Here is a 10,000-nt window from a genome sequence, read left to right as displayed (position 1 = left end):
GTACCGGAACGAACCCGGTCGCACACCGGGAAGTCGACTAGCGGGCCGCCGAAAGCGAGCTCGGTGCCCCGGTTTGTCCGTCCCACCCGGAGGCCCATATCTCCGGAAGGCACAGGCCGATTTCCACCGGGTATGGCTCGTTGTGTGCGGCAGGACCAGGCGCAGCGGACGGTACCGAGCACTCGGAGGTCGGGCGCTGCCCGCCGGAGGTACAGCGAAAGGCTGCAAACCACTTTCCGCCGCCTCCCTCCGCGGGCGTGAGACCGACGGTCGTCGGGTTTGTTTCCGCGGCTAGAGCAGGACGAGGGGCAGCGAACGGTACCGGAACGAACCCGGTCGCACACCGGGAAGTCGACCAGCGGGCCGCCGAAAGCGTGCTCGGGTCCCCGGTTTGTCTGTCCCACCCGGAGGCTGATATCTGAGGAAGTCCGAGGCCGATCTCCTCCGGCTAACTCGGCGGGCAATGTGTCCCCCCCCTACCCCCCACCATCTTCGGCTGATTACCGTGGCTGGACCGGATCAAGGAGCAACGGAACCGTGCCAGAACGACGTCGGTCGGACGGCGTGAACTGATAGTGCCGAGGCCGGAAACCGAGCCGGAAATGTGCACCGATTTATTGGTCCCACTCGCAGGCCCATATCTCCGGAAGGCCGAGGCCGATTTCCTCCGGGTATGGTTCGCTGCGTGCAGCCGGAAGGGGAGCAGCGGACGGCACTGAGCAGCCGGAGGTGCGGCGCTGCCCGCCGGAGCTGCAAGCGAAAGGCTGCGCACCGCTTTCCGCTGGTTAACTCGGCAGGCCGTCAGGCCGACCGACTCCGCTTCAGCACGGGAGCTAGAGTCGGGCAAGGGGCACCGAAGGGTACCGGAAGGATCACGTTCGGACACCGGGAAGTCGAGTGCCGGGCCGCCGAAAGCGAGCTCGGGGCCCCGGTTTGTCCGTCCCACCCGGAGGCCCATATCTCGAGAAGGCACAGGCCGATTTCCTCCGGGTTTGGCTCGCTGCGTGCGGCCGGACGAGGTGCAGCGAACGGTACCGAGCACTCGGAGGTGCGGCGCTGCCCGCCGGAGGTACAGCGAAAGGCTGCAAACCGCTTTCCGCCTCCTCTCCCCTCGGGCGTGAGACCGACGGTCGTCTGGTTTGCTTCCGCGGCAAGAGCAGGACGAGGGGCACCGAGCGGTACCAGAACGAACCCGGTCGCACACCGGGATGTCGAGTGCCCGGCCCAAACCCGCTACCCCCCCCCCCCACCCGAAAGCGAGCCACGGTTTGTGGATTAAAAGTGAAGCGGCAAAGATTTGTAAAACAGCGTGAAATGATGAACCAGAAGCCCAAAGTAATGGTGGGAATAAAAGTTCCGAAATGTGAAATGGTGAACCAGAAGTTGTGTGAACTGTTTAACCCAAAGTGGCAAAAATGGATTAAAAGGGGTGAAATGATCGACCGCAAAGCAGGGCAAGCATTAAACAAAAGCAGCAGCATTTTTTAAAAAGGGACAAATGGTTTACCAGAATCCCAAAAGAATGCTCAGAGACTTAAGTGCCAAAGGGGCAAATGGTTAACCAGAAGCTGGGTGAACTGCTTAACCCAAAGTGGGAAAAAGGATAAAAAAGGGGTGAACTGATCAACCAGAAGTCGACAACAATGTGCGGCGATTAAGTCTGAAAGAGGGAAAGGTTGACCGGAAAGCAGGGAAATGATTAAACAAAAGCAGAAAAATTCAGTAAAAAGGGGCAAGTGGTGAACCAGAAGTTGGGTGAACTGCTTAACCAAAAGTGGGAAAGAGGATTAAAAGGGGAGAAATGTTGAACCAGATGTCGAAAACAATGCGCGGCGATGAAGTCTGAAAGAGGAAAAGGTTGACCGCAAAGCAGGGAAAGGATTAAACAGAAGCAGCAATATCTTTTAAAAAGGGACAAATGGTGAACCAGAATCCCAAAAGAATGCTCAGAGACTTAAGTCCCAAAGGGGCAAATGGTTAACCAGAAGCTGGGTGAACTGTTTAACCAAAAGTGGGAAAAAGGATTAAAATGTTGTGAAATGATTAACCAGAAGGCGAAAGCAAAGTGCGGCGGCGAAGTCCTAAAGGGGAAAAGGTTGACCATAAAGCAGGGAAATGATTAAACAAAAGCAGAAAAATTCAGTAAGAAGGGGCAAATGGTTAACCAGAAGTTGGGTGAACTGCTTAACCAAAAGTGGGAAAGAGGATTAAAAGGGGAGAAATGTTGAACCAGATGTCGAAAACAATGCGCGGCGATGAAGTCTGAAAGAGGAATAGGTCGACCGCAAAGCAGGGAAATGATTAAACAAAAGCAGAAAAATTCAGTAAAAAGGGGCAAATGGTGAACCAGAAGCTGGGTGAACTGCTTAACCAAAAGTGGGAAAAAGGATTAAAAGGGGAGAAATGTTGAACCAGATGTCGAAAACAAGGTGCGGCGATGAAGTCTGAAAGAGGAATAGGTCGACCGCAAAGCAGGGAAAGGTTTAATCAAAAGCAGCAATATCTTTTAAAAAGGGACAAATGGTGAACCAGAATCACAAAAGAATGCTCAGAGACTTAAGTCCCAAAGGGGAAATGGTTAACCAGTAGCTGGGTGAACTGTCCAACCCAAAGTGGGAAAAAGGATTAAAAGGGGTGAAATGATTAACCAGAAGGCGAAAGCAAAGTGCGGCGGCGAAGTCGTAAGGGGAAAAGGTTGACCAGAAAGCAGGGAAAGCATTAAACAAAAGCGGCAACATTTTTAAAAAAGTGGCAAATGGTTAACCAGAATCCCAAAAGAATGCTCAGAGACTTAAGTCCCAAAGGGGAAATGGTTAACCAGAAGCTGGGTGAACTGGTGAACCAAAAGTGGGAAAAAGGATTAAAAGGGGAGAAATGTTTAACCAGAAGGCAAAAGCAAAGTGCGGCGGCGAAGTCCAAAAGGGGAAAAGGTTGACAAGAAAGCAGGGAAATGATTAAACCAAAGCGGAAAAATTCAGTATAATGGGGCAAATGGTTAACCAGAAGCTGGGTGAAATGGTTAACCGAAAGTGGCAAAAAAAGATTTAAAGGGGAAAAATGATTAACCAGAAGTCGACAACAATGCGCGGCGATGAAGTCTGAAAGGGGAAAAGGTTGACCACATAGCAGGGAAACGATTAAACAAAAGCGGCAACATTTTTTAAAAAGTGGCAAATGATTAACCAGAATCCCAAAAGAATGCTCAGAGACTAAGTCCCAAAGGGGAAATGGTTAACCAGAAGCTGGGGGAAATGGTTAACCAAAAGTTGCAAAAATGATTAAAAGGGGTGAAATGATTAACCAGGAGGCTAAAGCAATGTGCCGCGGTGAAGTCTGAAAGAGGGAAAGGTTGACCAGAAAGCATTAAACAAAAGCGGCAACATTTTTTAAAAATTGGCAAATGATTAACCAGAATCCCAAAAGAATGCTCAGAGACTAAGTCCCATAGGGGAAATGGTTAACCAGAAGCTGGGGGAAATGGTTAACCAAAAGTTGCAAAAATGATTAAAAGGGGTGAAATGATTAACCAGGAGGCTGGAGCAATGTGCCGCGGTGAAGTCTGAAAGAGGGAAAGGTTGACCAGAAAGCATTAAACAAAAGTGGCAACATTTTTTAAAAATTGGCAAATGATTAACCAGAATCCCAAAAGAATGCTCAGAGACTAAGTCCCAAAGGGGAAATGGTTAACCAGAAGCTGGGGGAAATGGTTAACCAAAAGTTGCAAAAATGATTAAAAGGGGTGAAATGATTAACCAGGAGGCTGAAGCAATGTGCCGCGGTGAAGTCTGAAAGAGGGAAAGGTTGACCAGAAAGCATTAAACAAAAGTGGCAACATTTTTAAAAAATTGGCAAATGATTAACCAGAATCCCAAAAGAATGCTCAGAGACCAAGTCCCAAAGGGGAAATGGTTAACCAGAAGCTGGGGGAAATGGTTAACCAAAAGTTGCAAAAATGATTAAAAGGGGTGAAATGATTAACCAGGAGGCTAAAGCAATGTGCCGCGGTGAAGTCTGAAAGAGGGAAAGGTTGACCAGAAAGCATTAAACAAAAGCGGCAACATTTTTTAAAAATTGGCAAATGATTAACCAGAATCCCAAAAGAATGCTCAGAGACTAAGTCCCAAAGGGGAAATGGTTAACCAGAAGCTGGGGGAAATGGTTAACCAAAAGTTGCAAAAATGATTAAAAGGGGTGAAATGATTAACCAGGAGGCTGAAGCAATGTGCCGCGGTGAAGTCTGAAAGAGGGAAAGGTTGACCAGAAAGCATTAAACAAAAGTGGCAACATTTTTTAAAAATTGGCAAATGATTAACCAGAATCCCAAAAGAATGCTCAGAGACTAAGTCCCAAAGGGGAAATGGTTAACCAGAAGCTGGGGGAAATGGTTAACCAAAAGTTGCAAAAATGATTAAAAGGGGTGAAATGATTAACCAGGAGGCTAAAGCAATGTGCCGCGGTGAAGTCTGAAAGAGGGAAAGGTTGACCAGAAAGCATTAAACAAAAGTGGCAACATTTTTAAAAAATTGGCAAATGATTAACCAGAATCCCAAAAGAATGCTCAGAGACTAAGTCCCAAAGGGGAAATGGTTAACCAGAAGCTGGGGGAAATGGTTAACCAAAAGTTGCAAAAATGATTAAAAGGGGTGAAATGATTAACCAGGAGGCTGGAGCAATGTGCCGCGGTGAAGTCTGAAAGAGGGAAAGGTTGACCAGAAAGCATTAAACAAAAGTGGCAACATTTTTTAAAAATTGGCAAATGATTAACCAGAATCCCAAAAGAATGCTCAGAGACTAAGTCCCAAAGGGGAAATGGTTAACCAGAAGCTGGGGGAAATGGTTAACCAAAAGTTGCAAAAATGATTAAAAGGGGTGAAATGATTAACCAGGAGGCTGAAGCAATGTGCCGCGGTGAAGTCTGAAAGAGGGAAAGGTTGACCAGAAAGCATTAAACAAAAGTGGCAACATTTTTAAAAAATTGGCAAATGATTAACCAGAATCCCAAAAGAATGCTCAGAGACCAAGTCCCAAAGGGGAAATGGTTAACCAGAAGCTGGGGGAAATGGTTAACCAAAAGTTGCAAAAATGATTAAAAGGGGTGAAATGATTAACCAGAAGGCGAAAGCAAAGTGCGGCGGCGAAGTCGTAAGGGGAAAAGGTTGACCAGAAAGCAGGGAAAGCATTAAACAAAAGCGGCAACATTTTTAAAAAAGTGGCAAATGGTTAACCAGAATCCCAAAAGAATGCTCAGAGACTTAAGTCCCAAAGGGGAAATGGTTAACCAGAAGCTGGGTGAACTGGTGAACCAAAAGTGGGAAAAAGGATTAAAAGGGGAGAAATGTTTAACCAGAAGGCAAAAGCAAAGTGCGGCGGCGAAGTCCAAAAGGGGAAAAGGTTGACAAGAAAGCAGGGAAATGATTAAACCAAAGCGGAAAAATTCAGTATAATGGGGCAAATGGTTAACCAGAAGCTGGGTGAAATGGTTAACCGAAAGTGGCAAAAAAAGATTTAAAGGGGAAAAATGATTAACCAGAAGTCGACAACAATGCGCGGCGATGAAGTCTGAAAGGGGAAAAGGTTGACCACATAGCAGGGAAACGATTAAACAAAAGCGGCAACATTTTTTAAAAAGTGGCAAATGATTAACCAGAATCCCAAAAGAATGCTCAGAGACTAAGTCCCAAAGGGGAAATGGTTAACCAGAAGCTGGGGGAAATGGTTAACCAAAAGTTGCAAAAATGATTAAAAGGGGTGAAATGATTAACCAGGAGGCTAAAGCAATGTGCCGCGGTGAAGTCTGAAAGAGGGAAAGGTTGACCAGAAAGCATTAAACAAAAGCGGCAACATTTTTTAAAAATTGGCAAATGATTAACCAGAATCCCAAAAGAATGCTCAGAGACTAAGTCCCATAGGGGAAATGGTTAACCAGAAGCTGGGGGAAATGGTTAACCAAAAGTTGCAAAAATGATTAAAAGGGGTGAAATGATTAACCAGGAGGCTGGAGCAATGTGCCGCGGTGAAGTCTGAAAGAGGGAAAGGTTGACCAGAAAGCATTAAACAAAAGTGGCAACATTTTTTAAAAATTGGCAAATGATTAACCAGAATCCCAAAAGAATGCTCAGAGACTAAGTCCCAAAGGGGAAATGGTTAACCAGAAGCTGGGGGAAATGGTTAACCAAAAGTTGCAAAAATGATTAAAAGGGGTGAAATGATTAACCAGGAGGCTGAAGCAATGTGCCGCGGTGAAGTCTGAAAGAGGGAAAGGTTGACCAGAAAGCATTAAACAAAAGTGGCAACATTTTTAAAAAATTGGCAAATGATTAACCAGAATCCCAAAAGAATGCTCAGAGACCAAGTCCCAAAGGGGAAATGGTTAACCAGAAGCTGGGGGAAATGGTTAACCAAAAGTTGCAAAAATGATTAAAAGGGGTGAAATGATTAACCAGGAGGCTAAAGCAATGTGCCGCGGTGAAGTCTGAAAGAGGGAAAGGTTGACCAGAAAGCATTAAACAAAAGCGGCAACATTTTTTAAAAATTGGCAAATGATTAACCAGAATCCCAAAAGAATGCTCAGAGACTAAGTCCCAAAGGGGAAATGGTTAACCAGAAGCTGGGGGAAATGGTTAACCAAAAGTTGCAAAAATGATTAAAAGGGGTGAAATGATTAACCAGGAGGCTGAAGCAATGTGCCGCGGTGAAGTCTGAAAGAGGGAAAGGTTGACCAGAAAGCATTAAACAAAAGTGGCAACATTTTTTAAAAATTGGCAAATGATTAACCAGAATCCCAAAAGAATGCTCAGAGACTAAGTCCCAAAGGGGAAATGGTTAACCAGAAGCTGGGGGAAATGGTTAACCAAAAGTTGCAAAAATGATTAAAAGGGGTGAAATGATTAACCAGGAGGCTAAAGCAATGTGCCGCGGTGAAGTCTGAAAGAGGGAAAGGTTGACCAGAAAGCATTAAACAAAAGTGGCAACATTTTTAAAAAATTGGCAAATGATTAACCAGAATCCCAAAAGAATGCTCAGAGACTAAGTCCCAAAGGGGAAATGGTTAACCAGAAGCTGGGGGAAATGGTTAACCAAAAGTTGCAAAAATGATTAAAAGGGGTGAAATGATTAACCAGGAGGCTGGAGCAATGTGCCGCGGTGAAGTCTGAAAGAGGGAAAGGTTGACCAGAAAGCATTAAACAAAAGTGGCAACATTTTTTAAAAATTGGCAAATGATTAACCAGAATCCCAAAAGAATGCTCAGAGACTAAGTCCCAAAGGGGAAATGGTTAACCAGAAGCTGGGGGAAATGGTTAACCAAAAGTTGCAAAAATGATTAAAAGGGGTGAAATGATTAACCAGGAGGCTGAAGCAATGTGCCGCGGTGAAGTCTGAAAGAGGGAAAGGTTGACCAGAAAGCATTAAACAAAAGTGGCAACATTTTTAAAAAATTGGCAAATGATTAACCAGAATCCCAAAAGAATGCTCAGAGACCAAGTCCCAAAGGGGAAATGGTTAACCAGAAGCTGGGGGAAATGGTTAACCAAAAGTTGCAAAAATGATTAAAAGGGGTGAAATGATTAACCAGGAGGCTAAAGCAATGTGCCGCGGTGAAGTCTGAAAGAGGGAAAGGTTGACCAGAAAGCATTAAACAAAAGCGGCAACATTTTTTAAAAATTGGCAAATGATTAACCAGAATCCCAAAAGAATGCTCAGAGACTAAGTCCCAAAGGGGAAATGGTTAACCAGAAGCTGGGTGAAATGGTTAACCAAAAGTTGCAAAAATGATTAAAAGGGGTGAAATGATCAACCAGAAGTCGAAAATAATGTGCGGCGATGAAGTCCTAAGGGGCAAAAGTCACCCAGAAGGCAGGGAAATGATCAAACGAAAGCAGCCAAAAAATTATTAAAAGAGGGGAACTGATGAACCAAAAGATGAGAAACGGCCCGCAGAGACTAAGTCCAAAACGGGAACTGGTGAACCGGAAATGATTAACCAAAAACTAAGTCCGAAGAGGGAACTGGTAAACCAGAACTGAGTAACCCGATTTTTAAAATTAATTATAAATGGGGAAACGATTGAGCAAAAGGCGGAAATTAAGTCACAGGGACCATGTCCGAAAGGGCAAGAGGTTACCCCGTAGGGGGCATTCGTCAACTCAATCTGAAAAATTTGGAGGCAAATCTGACCAAAATGCGGAAATCGGACCACACCGCGAGGGGCGCCATTCGACGGGGCAGGGTTAGACGCGTCGAACGGTACCTGAAGGTCCCGGCTGCGACACGTGAGTCCGGAGATATGGCCAGTCAAAGTCTGATGGGAGGTACCGAAGCCGAAAAATCGAAACGCGTTTGCGGCGATTCGGTGTCAGAGAGTCGGTCACGAATTCAAATTCGTCCCGCTGATTCGCCAATTGCCAGCCGGTTCCGGGGGGATTGGCGGGGTACCTGCAGGATAGTAAGAGGTGGCATGTCGAGACTTAGCCTGTTTACCAGACTTGTGTCTAGCGCCTCCAGGTCTGCAGAGACCGACCCGGGCTGCCGCCCAACCGACTTTTAAGCCTTTTGGGAGTGGGAATTTTTCCCATTTTTCCCCATTTTTCGGGTTTTTTGGTCGGGCTTGAAAACGGCGGCCCCGAGGCCTCCCGGGGCTGGCGGGCTTCGGCTCCCTTGCGAGAGGGTCCGAATTCCACCCGTTTAAGCCCAGAAAGGAGTTCGGAAGTCAGTCGGTCGAGGGAACCCCTTCGGAAGTCCGACGGGGATGGATTCGGCCGGCGTTTCGGATCTCCGGTCAGAGGATTCCCCCCCTGGGCGGGGGGGTGCGAGTAGCTGCCGGCAAACGGTCCCTTGCACTTGTGGCACAAAAAGTCCGAGCACAGGTTAATGAGTTGGCCGCGGAAGCCCCTATGCCGAAATGAGAAAGCCCCCTTTGCGGGGATTTAGTGACGCATCTGCGGCCGGAGGTGGGAGGCCGTCCTGCCGAATTGACACTTGTCATTCGGGCACCTAGGGATTGGTCGGGTACCCGGAGATTTTCGAGAACACGATTTTCAGAGCTTTCTCTGACAGCCCAGGTGCACTTTAAGAGTGCCTGAAAAAGTGACACTTGGCAAAAGGCTCTCAATTTCAAAGCGGAGACCTTTACAAGAGCACTCGGAAGTCACCTGTCAGCATTTAAAGCTACATCAGGCGGCAATTTTCGAACTCTTTGTCAGTCTGAAATCGTGTTGAGCCTCGACAGCGTCGGGCTCAGGCAGGAGGAGCTTGCCAGCAGAGAGAGGCTCACCATGGATTGCTGGTGGATGCTTTTCGAAAACATATACACATTATATTATATTATAATAATATAAAGAAAAAAAAGAGTTTCTCAAAATCTCTGTGACACTTTGCAGATTTTTTTGAAAGCCAATAAAGAGAACTCTTTAACTTGAAAGTCACCTGTGCCGGCATAGCGATGACTTTTAAAACAGGTTGACACTTTCGAGCCGCGGCGGCTCTGAATCACCCCAGACACCAAGTGTGTTTGTGGGCAAGGCACCGCGGCCGGTGGGCTGCTTTTATAATAACGGGCACGCAGACTTTTTGAGAGGAATCGGTACTCTCTTCCGATCGATTTGGCGACTCGCGTCCGACATGGGAGGGCCCGAGCGGTCCAGCCAAGGCTGGTGTTCAGGCTCGTCAGGTTCCTCTCTCTGTCCCAAGTGGCAGACGGACAGTTTTAAAAGTCAGTGGGTTTTGTCGGCACGACTCTCCTGTTCACCCGCTGGCGTATTGCTCTCTTGTGAGGCCGAGAAGTCCACCTGTGTTGTCTAACAGAGGTCCGATTCAAGCTCCAGAGCCTGGGTGTCTGCCGTCTCGAGTGGAGCGGGAATGTGCACAGCAAGTCCCGTTCTGGTAGCTGAACACGAGATTTCTCTAGCAACTGAGCACCAAAACACGTCACCCTTTTAGAGCTGGAGGGCTGAGTGTGTGCATGTATCTTGAACGCTATGGTTTGCAAACTCCAGTCGGACCT

The sequence above is a fragment of the Heptranchias perlo genome, unplaced genomic scaffold (genome assembly GCF_035084215.1).
Source record: "Heptranchias perlo isolate sHepPer1 unplaced genomic scaffold, sHepPer1.hap1 HAP1_SCAFFOLD_760, whole genome shotgun sequence".
In the NCBI taxonomy this organism is placed as follows: domain Eukaryota; kingdom Metazoa; phylum Chordata; class Chondrichthyes; order Hexanchiformes; family Hexanchidae; genus Heptranchias; species Heptranchias perlo.
The sequence above is the reverse complement of the archived record's forward strand: the minus strand, read 5'-3'. Positions refer to the sequence as shown.